The following is a 17,421-nucleotide window of genomic DNA, read 5'->3' as shown; positions in this document are numbered from 1 at the left end:
TTGAATTTAGAAGAAGCAACAGCACAACTTGTGGCCTATACTATATCTTTATAGCTGTTTTGCGCAATAATTGGGTCATTTTAGGATTCTTACTCGGGATTTTGAAAAGCACTACTGTTAAAAATAACTAGAATCGAAAGTGAAGAAATTGATAAACATCTATTTGTTGCTCTTCACCATACAAAGTGTCTAACTAATTATCTGAACAAAATTTTTTAGTAAGGAAATTGACAAATAGACTATAATTTTTCTTATTTTTCTCTAAATAAATTTGTTGTTCTTCACCATACTGATTTGTGACCATTTTTTGCGACAGGCAAATAGTGAGTGGACCCTTACTGTCTCAGCAGCCAGGTCAAGGGCTACTTGGCCCATCTATTCCAAATATAGAACCTCTGACTTAATCTGTAGAAACAAATCTGAGGTTTCTAAGCTAATATCTGTTTTTACGAGTCACTGGGCCATAGGACGGCATGGAGCAAGACTTGGCCTTCCCTGTGGTACCTCATATAGTGCGTGCCTACCAATACTTGAAGAAATGACACCAGAACACCTGATGTGTTTTTGTCCAGGTCTGGCCAGAACTAGGTTTAAGTTTCTAGGGGTTCCTTTCTTCGACTCACTTAGCGATATCTCCAGTATCAGCATTAGCCAGATTCTTGCCTTTGTTAATGCCTCTGGTTGGTTCTAGTTTGACCCTTTATCTACTACCCATTATTACGAGGTTTTTTTGTGGATTCAAAACGGCTTTCATCCTTAGCTATTTGAGGAGGATTTGTCCTTACTCCACCACAACTAAGTATCACCATACAAAGTGACTAACTAATTATCTAATAAAAATTTTTTATTAGATAAAAAATTTTTTTTTTTTTCTTATTTTTCTCTAAATAAATTTTATACTAAGTAAGAAATGTGAATATGAGATTTTGTGTAAAAATTTTTAATATTTCAGATAATCTAAAACTCTTTTTTGGTAGCAATAAAATCGACATTAGTCAATCAAAGCATCAAGGACATTAATGCCACTATAAGCTAAGAGTATACTACAATTATAACATTTTATAACATTTATAATATATAAACATTTTTGTATATCATCTATATGTGGGTCTAACCAAAAAAATCTTTAGCTTAATATGCAATGATATGCATGTATTTTTTTAAATAAATTTATATATACTTTTTGTGAAAGTAAACAACAAAAGGAACCAACTTTAAGCAAAACAATTATTAAAAAAGTTACTCATACGTCATGTGGGAAAATTAATACTGTTTGTAGTACTCATTTTTTTTTCATATTCGATTTCAAATAAAGGTGATCAAATAACATTATAAAAAGAAATTTAAAAATTCATTGGATTAATATCGCGTGTAGTACTTTAGCTGAAAATTATATATATATAGCGGTATAAGCAAAACAAAAACATAATAAACATAATAAAATATAATAAAAAATTGTTGACTTTAATCTTATAAAAAAATAAAAGAATAAAACTAATTTCATTTGTGAAAAGAAATTTCGTTGTTGATTTATTTGGTGGCTTATCAACGACGCGTTTTGTTTTTGCTCATTTCAAATGAAAATGTGAAAAGAAAAGTCAAAGCCTTTTTAATGCTGAGCTCTTTATTGCCTAGAAGTATGCTTTATTTAAGTCATATGAAATTCACAAAAATGGTGTGTATTGTTATTGTGTGATAAGTTTTGTATGAAATTTTATGCCTCATGAAGGCATTCATTTTGATATTTACATTTTATTTTTAATTTTATGGTTTTTTTTTCATTATTATGAAATACAAATGCAGGTGTATTCTCAACTCGATGGGTTGGTATTGTTTTACGTATATGTGAGATTTCATTGTGTTTGAAATGTGTATATGTATACGATTTTCTTGTATTTTGTTTTAAAAACTTCATATTTTCCTTTTTTGTTTTACAGTGATTCTTTGTTGAATTTTTTATTATTATTTTCAATTCTTCTTTTAACATATTTGTGCTTAAATTGTTTAAAACTTTTTGAAACTTACGGAATCGATGCCTTTATCCTTGCCAGGACATATAAATGTGACATATTCATGACAGCGCTTGTGTACGACATAGGAGCAAACTGCAATATAAAAAATAATTTATTTTTTTTTATATACGTATAAGTTGGGCTCTTGTAGTAAAAATAAAAATGAAGATAATATTATGTGAAGAAAGTTACAGGAAGTTGGAAAAGAAATGTTATGAAAGGTTTTAAACAAAAGGGCAACTTTCTTTTTAATTTAATTTAAATTCAATATGAGAGTAATAAAACTGAATAAAGAGTGGTTGGAGAGTTCGACTTTGATGACACACATTTTTTGAATTATAAATGAGTTAAAAATGTATTTATAGAGTACTGGGTACATGACATAAAATTTTTTAAAAAAGAATTCTAAAAAAAGAAATATATGTTCCATTACTCTCTCAAGTTAAGCTGATTTCTTAAGGAAGTATATGCGGAGATAGAAATCATTCTTAGCCATGGGTTTCATATTGTATATCCTGCTTTCAAAAATTTTTTTTATGTAAATCTATAATTTGACTATAATCATTAGTCACCTTCAGCATATCTTGCTTTTTTAATTGTTATTTTTAAGACAGTGGCAAAAAATAATGATTCTTTTAAGAGATCTGAACTCGTTTTAATATTTTTATTAAATTTATGTTTTAATAGCAAATGTAAGTCGTGCTGCGTATGTCCTCTTTGAGACATCGCTATAAAAAACTTATTTCAATTTCAAGTTGTACAAAGATCAATTGGCGCTTTTCTTTCCAGTCTTGTGAATGGTTGTGGGTGTGTCATTAGATTTGAGGCTAAATTTTTTGAATGGGATTTTATACGATTAGCGTATACAATCGCTTCCTTCTTAAATAGTTGTATATTGAGGTCACGATGAATTTGTGATGTACCACGGAGCGTTCGCTATCATTCGCAGAGTCTTAGATTGGAATCTCTGTAATATTTCAATATTTGAATTTGAAGCTGTTCACCACGGTTGGATGCCATATGACCAAAAAGGTTTGAAATTGTCAAAGGTAATGCAAAAATGTGTATTACAAATTAAAAAATTATGAATAAAGAAACATTAAAGGAATTACTTGACAAAGTTACTGACCTTGGCACTGAAATCCTTGTTTACCAAATCCCCTGAAAAGAAAAAAAATAATTATTTTATTAGTATTTAATATTATTTAAATATATTATCCATTGAATTATTTATTCAAATAAATTATTTATTTATTATTTAATTATTATTTAATTAATTTAATTATTTAATTTGTTTCATACTAAATAAATTAAGTATTAAGTACTTGTTATTTTCAGTTTATATGCATATCTAAAGCTTAAAAATTAATCCTAAAATATATATAAAGACATTAAATATATTTATAAGTAAATTAAAATTAACCATTAAATAAATATAGAATTTTATACAGTATTATATGGATTTCGGTTGGTCAATAACGCGTTCATGGAACAGCATTTAATATAACTGAAACTGGAATGCGATTTAAATATTGTACATTTTATTAGAGTTCCATTTATTCATCAGTAGCAGTACTGAAACTTCAACACGATCTCAATATTCCATATATCATTAATAAATGGTGCAAAGTACGTTTCGATATATCATTTCATTAGTTTTTTTTGAAATCATTTGAATTAGGAATTTCAGTAAGTCTTAAAAATTATAAAAGAATATCCAAAAACAAACCAAAAACATCCAAATTGTTCAAATAGCGTTCGAGAACATAGTTTGAAAACATCGTCGATTTATAAAGATGGAGTAAATAGATGCGTTTTGGATTTAAAAGATGTGCCTAATTTTATTAAGCACAGTGAAAAATATTTTATGTAAGATCTTGGGCTGTTAAAAAATTGTCTTGTCCACAAAATGGTCCAAAAGAGTTCTTAGTCTCAGTTATTATTGGATGTAAAATACATTTTAATAATAAATTTTCTTCAAATTTTTTGATGATTTGGATGTAATAATTCGTTTGAAAGAACCAAGTTTACAATTGAAATCATTTTCCATCTGTATATTCCACCTTTTCTCAAATTACTATCTTTAAAATTAGTGAGCTAAATAACGAACTGTTGAAACAAGTAACTAATTTGCTAATTTACTATATTTCGTTTGAAGAAAATCATTCACCACAAAAGAATTTATCATGGTGTCGAGAATGATTTTTATCAAACGAAGTGTACCCCTTCGCTACTACGAAGAAGGATTTGAATAACATTTTGGCAAACCACTTAAAGATAGAATGTATATGTTAGAATATCAGTGGAATAACAGTATATATGTCAAGGTACACTACATCAAAAATAAAGTTGTGCCTTAACTCAAAGAAACGAAGAGGCTCCTATGAAGAAGTATGTATTTGACAAACTTTAAGGGAAACCACTTAAAACTTCAAGTGATTACTTTCATGAGTATCCGAGAGACTTTTTTGAGAGCTATTAGATATGGGTAATACAGATTTAAATATCTTTGGAATAAAATATTCCAATAGAAAGAAATAAAAGAATTTACCTGATAAATTCTTTCGTGGAAAATGATTTTAATTAAATGGAAAGCTATAGCTGCTCTAGAGAAGTGATTGACATATATACTAAAACACCACTTAGATATGGGATACACACGCTAAAGGTTTGTTGGAAAAATAATGTTGAAATTATGTGTCATTATATTTAAACACAAAGTCATATTTTTAACTAAAAATTCATATCTCCATAAAATTATTAAACAACTTAGTACTGTTGATTAAGATGCAATATTCAGATTCAGAGGTAGTTGTAGCTGCAGTTGCAATCTGTATACAAATACATTAGTCAAGTATTTACTTCATTGACGTGTATAATTACTTTCAAGAATAATTATTTCTAAAAAGTCGAACTTATCTTTAACTCCTCCTTTTATATATCTATAATACGTACGGTTTTATAAATATGTATTCTATTTTCTGGATAATAATTCTAACAATGAAGTCATTATTTATTTAATTAACAACAATTAAATCACTGAGTTATTTTAATTTAATATATTTACCCAAGTAAAATAATTCTAAATAAATCATATGCTTTGTGGAAAGGAAATTCAATGAAATACTGCTTGAAACTTCAGTGACATTGTAATTTGTTTTAAAATAAATATTAATAATAATAAAATATGGAATCACATTAAGATATACAGTTCATTATTTAAGAATAAGATTTATTTTATATATATGTATATCAACACCATCAACGTTCTACACCTTGAGCCGTATGCAGATTTCATTTGACCATAAAACATTCCAAGTCCTTGCACATTCGTGTACAAGGTAAGCAAGTTTGACTTAAATTCAGAGGTCAACCAAATATGAGCAACTCGGAAAAGTTAATGGGCTGAATATGCGATGTAGCACACATATATATATTTATATATACCCTAATATATTTATATATGTTACGGCCTCATACATAACAATTAAGGAGATGTAAGTTATTTTACTTTGCATATACGAGTGTATGTGCGGTTTGGACCTTAAAAGTTTTCATTAGTTAAGCATTCGATGCGGACCGCAGCGTAATCCGATTCTCAGCTTCAGCATTTAAAATATATGCCAAGTGAGTCTACAGAATAGAAGGCGAAGAACACAAAGTGCTTTACAAAGCTGCATATGGATCAGTGGGTGAATAAGTAAGTAAGGATAAATATGCATGTCAGCACAGTTGGTTAGCAAATATGTGGCTAGGAATTGTGTGCTTCACTTAACCAACATCACCAACATCACCAACAGCACCAACATCTCCATTTTAGTGCAATTTTAAAATTTAACTTAGAATTCTGGTTTTAATATTTAAATAAATTTCGGTGTTGCTTTGTGCAATGTTTGACGCTGCAATTTCTTATATTCACACGCCCTTCTATGCAACATCATTTCAGTAATCGCTCCAGGATACGTAACTGTGGAAGCGGAGAATGCTCATCTCGTTTAAAATTTCAATTGAATATTCAGGAAAAAAATTGTTAAGTTTTGGCTTGAGTTTTAAGTGCAAAAATAATTTTATAGCTAAAAATAAAAGTTTTAAAATGGAGAACTTAATGTGATAGCAATTTGCTTAAAGTTTGGGGGACTTTGGTTTATTTTAAGGTCATAGACAACGTAATTTCGTTAAATAATTTCAAAAGGAATGCCCAGATTATTCTTTTCTTCTTAGAAACAATGACTCCACAGCCTCCTCCACAGCCAATGGCTTAGATGCTACGAAACCATTTAGAAAATTAGTAACACTTAAGTGGAAGAAAAGTTAAGTGCAAAATTATATTTTTTTTGTGGTTTTACGATGCTTGGAAAGTAGTTGAGGAGACATCGAGATTCATGTAAACTATGTAACGAATAAGCTTGATTTTCCGAAGATTGTTGGAATGTTTGTCTGAATATCGATCTATATTTAAATTGATTGATACAAACTTTATAAAGTTTTTGCTTATTGATTTAATTGATTTTAGTACAAAGCGTTTATGTTAAATAAATCTAAATTGTCAGCTTTTTTTAAATAAAAATCCCTTTTGTTTTGGTTTAACTTCGTAAAACAAATTTAGTTAGTAACTGGACCAAATTTAGTGAATATTTATTTATTTAACAGTGAAGATTTGTAAGATTATACATATTTTTGTAAATATATATTACAAATTTAATCTAAAATATCTAAAATAAAACTGTGAACATGTGTGAAGTGTATCAGAGTTTTCACTACTTTTAATATTGAAACTGGTAACACTGAAAAAAAAATTTTTTGTGAATACTTATTTAAATCGAGCTGAGAAAAACTTGATAGTTTCTTACAATAATAGATATCAAAGTTAAAACTAATATTATATATCTATATCATATATATATATTATTATATATTATATATTAAATAAAAATTTGAATCTTTCCCAAGCTAACTGATGTTGAGTACTTGGCAATAACGAAACAACGTTGTGTGGTTAGAGAAATTTCAATAAATTAGTCAAAAATTGTTGTTGTTGCTTCTTCATAACTATTCAAACCCTTCTTAAAACTAAAAAGAAAAGCATAAAAACTAATACTGATTGTTAGGGTCACATTAAAAGATTCCCACTCATCTGCTTAGTAAATAAAGATACAACAAATAATATTTAATTTTACTTTTTCACATGTTTTTTCGTATCATATGAAATGAGTCTATATCAGAAATAACTGTACAATTTAATGACAGCCAGACATTACTTCGCTTATTGTTCCCAGGTATCGCTCAGCTATATTATAACAGGTATTGATTTTTAACACCCATTCACAACAAAATGGAACACTTTCGAAACGACATATTGTAGCATCTAACAATAAATAAATGGAAAGGGACAGTTGTCTCTAAATCAACTCGGCGTCAGTTAACGTATCGATTTGAGGCCACATATTTAAGTTTACATTAATTTACAAATTGACAAAACTTCTAAACCACAATAGAGTGCTTTTTTGACCAGTTCAACTACTTTTCACATCAACATTTCCATCTTGCGGCCCACTAGACTTTAAGATTGGTAGACTTGGTTTGGTAGATTCACACTTTAACAACACTTTGTTAACGAGAGAGCCTGATGCTGAGACGTATATTTCATCTTCCAATCTTAATTTCAGTTTTACAACCAGTTCGACATCGCGAGGTCATGTAACGTGCCAACTTTTAGGTCAATAGCACTTTGATGACGTGACAATCTTAGATTGAGTAACTTCGGCTTCGATATTCTGATTGAATTATAAATTTTTTAATAAATTTTTTTTTTGAAGACTCTGCATAGTTTTTCTGTAAAATGCATTGATTGCAGAATATTTTCTTCTAAAGAAGAAAATCATAAACAAGTCAAAAAATATTCTTATTTACTAAACTATGGAGTTAAATTTATAACAACTTATTGTGTAGTCCTTAAAGGCAATGGAAGATGCGTGCTTATTCATTACAGCATATTTTTATAATGATGACGTCATTGAGCAAAAAGGTCCCAAAGCAGTTTCTATACAACAGTTGACCTATTATGGGTATTATCCTTTAAATAATTCTTAAGTAAGAGAATATACGATATTAAAGAAAAAAATGTTGTTCTTATTGAATACTTCATATCGTCTACAATAATAAGTCCTCCCTCTCATTTCAATTGTAGGTTTGTAACTATAAAAAAACCATTTGTTTTGCTTTATTTATGGTGTTTATTTTACAAACAAAAATCCATGATAAACAAATTATAAACATAAAGTACTTCAATAAACTCTTTGCAAAGAATTTCTTTACACATATAAAATGAACTCTATTCAATTGCTAAATCTGTCAGAACCCTCAAGTTAAGCTAATTTGTGTTAGAGCATGACTAACTTGTAACAATTTTATTGACACCAATCAAAAAGAGCTCCATTTTGTACATAAATGAGGTACTAATGAAAAAAGATGACCAAGCGATAACAGCAACAACAACAATACCTCACCACAATAAGAGTACTATAACTTCATATATATGATAGAGAAGTACAAGTGCCGATGTGTATTTTAGCGTAAGAACAGATAAGATTTCGCACATACAATGAATTTCATAAATGTGACTCCAGGATAAAATGACTTCAAATACGAGAGTACAAAGGAATCTCATAAAGGCAACAATGTGTGCGCATTTAAGTGACAATATCAGCACGTCTGCAAACATCCTTACACACACCGACACACACAAAGCAAATATAATACACGTATTAAGTTGTCTATGTGTGTGAATATGTGTACTTGAGATTGGTTTGGAAGCAGTAGATAAATGGATGAAAGCATCATTGCGAGTGCAGACCAGTAAAGACCGGCTGAGAAATAGATAAGCTTTGAAAAATTTATGAAATACGTGCATTTTGATTAAAAAAAATAATAGAAAGGAATTTTAAAAAAATAAAAACTAAAAAAAAAATTAATTTATTACAACATAAATTAAAAAATAATTCTTGATGACATTTTAAAGTATGAAATGAAAATAAGTTAAAATACTTCATTCAAGCTAAGTACGTACAAGAATTCCATTTAATTTGAGTTATATAGTATATATATTAAAATAAATCTTTAACAAATTTATTTTCAATTAAGTTTCTTACTATGAAAACTATTAAATGTTGAAGTAAGCAAACAAACTTAAAATGTTTTGGAAAATATTTTGCTACTTTAAGTTTCTGCAAACGCAGCAGCACCTAAAAGTAGGCAACGGTCCTTGGCAAGGCTCCTCTTACACTGAGCAGTGTTTGCTTCAATTTAAATTGAGTTGAATCAAAGTATTAAAGTTTTACAGCTTTTCAATTATTAAAATTAATTCTTGTTGAATTTATGAACTTTAAGTTTAATAGCAAAATGTAAATCAAATTTTATCATTCTTAACAAAATTGTGTTTCAATTAAAATTCTTCAGTGAAAGCAGCTATTGTTTATCTTCCAAAGTCAGAAAATGTTAAATATTTTTGTTGAAAACATTTTGTTCAGCCGCGGCTGATTGCATGGATATTTGAAATCAATTTGGCTTATAGACAATTTTAAAATAAAAAAAAAATAATCCAAAAACCGGAAAGTTTTTCACAAGAGAATTACTTTTAAATAAAATTGCGAACAAAAATTCAATTAAAAAGATACGTGCATACCTTGATTACAGTTGAGTATATACAATTTTTTTTTTATAAAATATAGTGTATGTATTATTTATTTATTTGAAAATGTGTGTACAAATTTTTGTTTATGTTTTAATTATTTAGAGCATTGAAAATTTATTGAAAATTAATCGAAACTCGACATAAAAATTGAATAAGAAAATTTGTTTCAGTTTGACAAATAATATGTGATAAAATTTTTACATAAAAGTAAATAATTTATTAAGATAAATAAAAAGAACAGCTTTGTTTTGTCAAAGTTTTAATTAATTTCATACAAATAGTTATGCTACAACTACAAATAAATTATTCAATATTTGTTTGTGAAAGTTTTTCAATTCATAATTAAAATTTGTTTTATCATTTACAATTGCATGCACTTAAATAGTCGCGTATGTATATAATCTTCTTTTATTTCCATCCAATTGGTCAAGGCTCACCCCACGACAATGATATGCATGAAGATTAACACGATTTATTCGAGAACAATATAGTACATAAGAAAATCGCAGCAATTAAACTAAACCATAATAATCTTAATACTTAAAAAGACAGAACTAAGCCAACAAAATCATTAAAAGGGTATAATACTTATATGGATGTCACAATAATCCTCGAGGATGCAGTGACGCGGTGACTAGTTCCCAACCCTTATTTAAAATAAAAAAAATACTTATATGAAAAGAAAATTACAGAAATGGTAATATTTAAGATAATCCAATAAATAAGTGCCAATAAATAAACTTCTATGTTCCAAACAAATCATTTTTGGAACACCCAAGTTAAAAAATGCTTAGTACTCTCGATCTCAAGTGTAAAAACAATTGAAGTATAATTGAAACATTTAGAAAACCACAAAGGCACAAATTTTAAAGAAAAGTCAAAGACCAATTGAAGGGCTTCTTCGTTCCAAGACGACAGAACAGATAATTTGTGTAATATGTTATTTAGAAGAGGTACAATAATCCTTATCTGCAAGGAAAGCAAAGCACAGAAGCATCACATTTCTTAATATAGAAAATTACAACAGTTTATTGAAGAGTATTCAATGGCCTATAAACGAATTCCTATGCACCGAACAAAATCGTTACCGACATAACAAATTATTTATGGATAACACTATTTTTAATAAAAACATAATAATTTTATTCTCAAAATAGAGCTATTTAATTTAGTCAGTGTAGTGTAAAAAATTTAAAAGACCCCAAACCAACCATAGCCCAATAAACTAGCGCCTTCTCATTAACAAAATGCTTTCATTTTATATTATTAAGTTTGAAAATGTACTGTCTTTCATTTAAGAAAACGGACTTGGAGAAACACTCTAATTCGACTAAGGAGCATAGAATAGATCTTTTAGATCGCAGTGTGCTATCCCTTTTTCATAATAATAATAATACCAAGTATCGAGCTTATTTAAATAGAAGCAAAATATGAAAAATGATAATAAATAAGGTATATACTACATAAAGAAATAAAAATATAGCAGAAATGGCGTTTCAGAAAAATATTCTCAACCTTAGAAAATAAATAAGATCCAAAATTAGACGAAGAAGAAGGGTACAGAATAAATTACAGCGGCCATGAGAATAAATCAGAACACCCCCATGTAATTGATATTAATCGAAGAAGCTTATATATATTTTTTTATTTTATTTTATTAGTATTTTCTTTGATATTTTTATTTAAATTTTTCTTATTTTCTGTTTCTTGTTTTATTCTATTTATTTATATTTATTTATAAGAGTACAAAGATTATTCCTACTTATAGTCACTACTCTGTCAAAGAAATCGTAATAACAGCAAATATAAAATATTCAAATAAAAATATCAATGAAGCTTACAAATAAATAGAATCAGTATTATTTTCATAGCTTTTTATAAATTTTTAAGTTTAAAAGTATTAATAAAAAATTTTAATAGTATTCTGCCAACCAAACATTCTAAAATGAGAATAAAGTAGTTAGGCTTCCTTGTTGATGTTTTACATTTTTTCATTTATTATATTTATTTATATAAATAAATATTTATTTTACTATTAAATGCTTCTATTATAAATTTCTTTTATATAATGATTGCAGTTGCAGAAATTTCTTTCCTCACATTTTAAATACAACAGTGCATACTTTTCGGCGTAGAAGCAAATTAAAGCCGTTGTTAAAGCTAATATTTTTTTTTACAATTATGCCCATCGTCTTACAAGTGAAAACATGTTGTGTAAAAATCTGACTTTTCTACATAAATTAAGAAAATAATTACTTAAAAATTATCATATAATCGGGTGGAGGGTGTAAATTAATATAAAATATTAAATACTTTAATTCTGAACGGCACCAGTAAGTCGGATTATTTGAGGAAACATTAACAGAGTATTGCCATTTAAAGATTTCTAAAGATTTATTAATTGAATTGGGATATACGATTATAATATATAAATATATATATACTAAAATCGTATATAAAATTGGTAATATTTGGGAGAAGGTGTGGCAGTTTTATTATTATATTGGCATGATTAAGAAAAATAACTTAAACATTACTCGAATGACTCAAGTGGCATTGTTGTTGGGTTTTGATAATCGCCTATTACAATTATAATCAAAAATATATGCCAACGCCATATTTGTACAAATTAATTATTGTTCATTTATTTTCTTTAGTTTTTATCAAATATTCCCTATTACAGAGGGGCCAATACAATAGGCCACTAACACATCATTCAAACTTCTCCATCACAAGGCCTAAATATTTTAATTAACATATAAATACTGATATCAAATGTTTAAACAATTAATTTCATTATAATTGTAAATGTTTATATATATATTAATATATGCTACTCAGATAATGCTACTAAAAGCCAATAATACGCATCGACATAGCATTTTTTTGAATAAAATTAAATTTGATTACTGTATTGAGTTAATTAAATTATTTCTCTATTGCAGATAAATAATAAATTAAGAATTAAACAATGGCATGGTTTAAATAAAATTTTTTATCAATATTTTTGATACACAAATTTCATATCCATGTAAAAATATTTGGCTGTGTGGCAAAATGCGATTAAAAATAATAAATTTTACAGATATTTTACATCATTTTATTTATTCTGAATAATTGAGAGGTTTTAAAAGTGATTATTTATTGCTAGTTAAATAACATTAAAATTAATTTGATAAATAAATTCAAAATTAATTAAAAAGTGGAATTGATATTTCAATAAAGGTTTAATTATTTTGAAACAAAATGAAAAGGAGTTATGATATTAAATGAAAAATATAATTATTTAATTTTTTTCACTAAATTACTATTTACACATTAAAGCAATAAGTTTAAATTTTATTTTTTTTATCAATAAATCAATGATACATAAAAAGGCATTTTTATATTTATTTAAATTATATTTATATAACATATATTTATTTAAAATATATTATATTTATTTATTTATTTATTTTTAATATAAAAATAAATTATATGAAGTTGTAATAAGTATAAACACCAGAGTCGTAGCTTAACAAAATAGACATACAAAATAGCCTACTTCTATTAAATAGAAAAATAGAAAAATTAATAGATATATTGAACGATAAAAACTTCTATGTAAGCAGGGAAGTCAAAATATTAGGAAAACATCTTTTATCGACTTGCATATAATTTGACTATTGAATTGTGATGTATTCTACAGCTAATTATGGTAATTAAAGAATTGTCCATTCAAACCACTATACACAGTCCGCGCAGTAATCGCTTAAGAAAAAACTGTACTTTTTCTGGATACAATACTACAAGTTAAATGACTGATAATATAACTACCTTATTATACGAATATGGTTGGTTGCGTTTTGCTAGCATCGTCTACGTAAGAAACCCATAAATAGAAGAATACAGACCATCTCGTGGAGTTTTGATTATTCGATAGGTCTTTCATCTTTAGCTATGAACAACCTGATAAACCGTCAAAGACGTATCTTCCTAAAAACCTATTTTTTCTGAACGCCGAAGCTGGTCATTCACAGAGAAAGTGTTTAATGGTTCCGTTTTCCTAATGGTTTCTACAACTTCTGCAGTGAGGATTATGAAGAATGCATAGTTTCTCTGCATGGGTTCCCATATACTAATGAACAGAAAGAATTGCTGAAAGCTTGATAGTGTTCACATGACCTCTTTTGATGAGTTCCCAAGATCTAGTTTTATTATAGGTGGGCCATGTTTACTGAGAAGTTACACATGATTTAAGTGCATTTCATTTGTTATTGGCAAACTGAAGAGAGTAAAGCTAAGTACTTCTCCAAAACGGACTAAACTGCCAGCCTTTTCGTTCCTTTCGATGTTCCTACGTCCAGAGACCCAGATATGGACGATATCAGTCATCTGATTTAGCCTTTTCGATTGAGTCTTTACATTCTTTTACTATCTTTGATTTTGCGATGAAGGATTCAAGGACTTTAATTGCTGTCTAGCTGTCAATGAAAATGACAACACTACATCTGTCGTTGATGTGACAGATGTTGTCGCTAAAATTTCTCCTGAAAAACTGTCGCCTCATTAGGTAGCCTAAGAGAATGGTTTATGCTTTTAGATGGCGCAAAAATTTCTGCTCCTATCCCACCGATCATTTTCCACACCATACTTATACGGACATACTTAAACTTAAGTATTATATCAGCAAATTATAGTAGTTACTTTTTCTGCATAATTCGATTGCAATATATTCTTTGGGATATATTTCTGGTTATAATGCACAAAATTAAAATAAGAAAATAAGAGCAAGAGAAAAAGATTTCGATTGATTAGTTTAGAAAATAAAAATTATTATAAAAATAATTTTATTTTTATAATAAAAATAAAACAATATGAAAATGTTCAGGTAATCTTCCTTTAGACTTCGCAAAAGTGTAAAAGCATCGTTTTCCATTCCAAGTTTTTATTACCTCGAAACAATTATTACATAGTGACAATTTTTGTATATAATGCCAACACCGCAAGTGGAGGACATTTATCCATTAAGCCTTTTAAGACCACTCAAATCCTTTAAATAATTTGTTTAACAATTAACACTAACAATAATAAAACTAAACCATTAATAGAAAAATTTGTTTTCCACGTCTTTGGAGCACATAAGAGCCCCCCCCACTTGAACAAAATTTTTCTTGTCTTCATAACACATTTAATTATAATTCTTTGCCTTATAATGTGGGAGTACGTCGTTGTCGCTGTGTATATCACAGGATATGCAAATTGCGCCAACTGTGAACATAGCCGTTTAGTTGGATTTATGCCATTGTCTGGTTCCATTTTCGCTTGAGTCGCGTATACTTTTCACGCGCTTGCATTGTTTCCTCAAATGAAAGTTATAATTTCCTGTCGCAACAGGCAACAGGCAACAGGCAGCAGGCAACGCTTCGCCTTCTCCTTTCTGACAGGAGAGTATTCAACTACTCAGCGGAAAGGACGTGCTTGGCAGTGCTTCAAGTTGTTATTAATTTTGCTAGATTTAAAGCATTTTTCCAAGCGTTTTGTCAATTTTGGTCTCAAATGATAATTACAGTACGTGCCAAAAAAATGATCCAGCTGAGTAAAAGCAAATGTTGTGCCAAAATAATTGTTGCTTTGTCTTAACTACCTCTTGGAGAATATTCATTATGTGTCCTGATAAAAGCAATTTTTGTTGGTTTATATATTTCCATGATTTTATACTTGACAATATATAATAGTTGTTTAACAAGTCACTGATACACAGAGTAAAAGAAAGGAATACATTAAGTTTCTACTTACGTTGTAGCTGTTTTTGGACATAGTTTCTTTTGTACATAGTTTCATTCAATATATAATATATATAACATATAACATGCAATAGCTAAACGTCAGCGTACGACTACACAGAAAGGTATGACTCCACCATTATGTAAAGATGACCCAATACGACAATTTTATACTCTTAACTAAATACCTAATTTTGCAGGATAACAGCTCAGTTTGTCGATAAGAAGATTTTAGATCTTCTCTTTGGACATGAAGTGGAGCACAGTTTCCTCTTCATCCCCAGGGTCACAGCTTCTACAAAAGACATTATAGAGTAGACACAGCATACCCTTCTATTTCGGTCAGCATCGATATCGTAGTACTGAGCAGATTATGCCTTTGTTGAAGCTTAGTTTAGTTTAGACTAGGTGATTTTGGAGAGCTGGCAAGAGGATTCATCTGGCCAATCTTGCTTGGCAATGCTCAGATTTTTGTTTTTAACTGTTGCAAGTGGGGCAACTGAGAAATTAATGTCAGGGAGTGGAGTGCCTTTCGTCTTGACTGAAAGTGTTTGTATTAATATTTATTTGTTATTTGTATTATTTTTCATTGACTGTAATTAATCGTTGCACGGAACATGCTGACAACTTGCTTTAATGCAAATATTATGACAAAATGTTATGAACTTATTAACCTATATATAGTAAATTAACGATATAGTAAATATCGGGAATATGGAACATTTTTTTAGGCGAACTTTCAATAATAGTTGGATTTTGTTCATTATATCTATAGTAGTTATTTGCATGGAAAGTACTAGGTCTTCACCTGCTTTAGTGTTGATATAATACCAGTGAAACACAGAAAACATGCCTTGAATTATTCTTAAAGATGGTATATAGTTTTTATATGCCTTATTAAACTATTTATTGTTCTTCTTTGTTTTAGAATAAAAATTGCTTTTTTATTATAAAGTTGTGCTTAATTGAACTGCAAAATTCTTCCTTCTCTATTTTTGCAATTTTATCAAATCTTGTATGCGTCAAAAACTTGTCCAAATGAGAGAGGTTTGGACAAATTATTGCACAAATTATCTAGACTTCAACTTTTATATTTTGTTAAATTTTGTCCAAAAAAAGCAAACATAAATTATATATTTACATTAAAACTTATTACATGTAACTATTTCTGACTTATCAAATTACCCTCGTAATATGCTTAATATTTATATCGTATAATACTAATTATTTTGAGTCATATTATCAATTCAATGTGGTTGGTTGGTGGGCTTAATTTTTGATTGCATTTGATGTGGCATTTCGAGTGCTATTGTCAATTAAATTGCATGAGTGAATTGCTGTATAATGACGCCCAACACCAACGGTGATTATAGCAACAGCAACTAACTCAAATACCAGTAGTAGCAACTATATCCGTACTTCTGGCGAACGCAAATATCGTGCAGGCAATTGACATTTGCATGAGGACACTCGAGCGAAGCATCCAATTTGCAAACGATGCCCCACAGCGCATAAAGCAAGTTATGAATCAAATGCAATTTCAGTCCTCCCATGCAATATGCAATGATATTTGCTGCACTGAAATGCAGACGCCCTGGGATCAATTTAAAAAGAACAAAACTTCTTCCAACTCAATTACGTTGGCTTTATTTTGAATTATTATTCTTTCGCTGTATAATTTTATATTTCTTATATTTCCATACTTATGTATTGGCTTTATGCAATTCTCAAAACGTTTTGTTTCAAATAATAAATTTTCAATCGATAGAGTCTTATGGGAGGGAGATTTTTTCACAATTTCATATTGCATTTCTGCTATAATGAGAAAATAAGAAGAGAAATCATTAAAATCATTGCAATAAAGTTTAGTCACCCATTATTTAAGACTTATCTTTATATTCCTTAAAACATTTTAAAAAATAAGTATTTCTTATTCGAAAATGGGTTACTGAAA

The 17,421-nt window shown here is 28.5% G+C and overlaps 1 protein-coding gene across 1 annotated transcript in view; it reads right to left on the bottom strand.

Moving 5' to 3' along the window:
* LOC119681281 (protein kinase C, brain isozyme) overlaps positions 1–3,169 on the bottom strand; it is a 45,151-nt gene extending 41,982 nt beyond the window's left edge. Inside the window, exons 1-2 of the mRNA XM_038094430.1 lie at positions 3,142–3,169; positions 2,026–2,105 (exon numbers count right to left, since the gene is read on the bottom strand). The gene's annotated coding sequence lies outside the window, so the exon portion shown is untranslated. The remainder of the gene's footprint in view (positions 1–2,025; positions 2,106–3,141) is intronic.
* Between the last annotated feature and the right edge of the window lie 14,252 nt (positions 3,170–17,421).

The sequence above is a fragment of the Teleopsis dalmanni genome, chromosome 2 (genome assembly GCF_002237135.1).
Source record: "Teleopsis dalmanni isolate 2A chromosome 2, ASM223713v2, whole genome shotgun sequence".
Classification (NCBI taxonomy): Eukaryota; Metazoa; Arthropoda; class Insecta; order Diptera; family Diopsidae; genus Teleopsis; species Teleopsis dalmanni.
The sequence above is the reverse complement of the archived record's forward strand: the minus strand, read 5'-3'. Positions and strand labels throughout refer to the sequence as shown.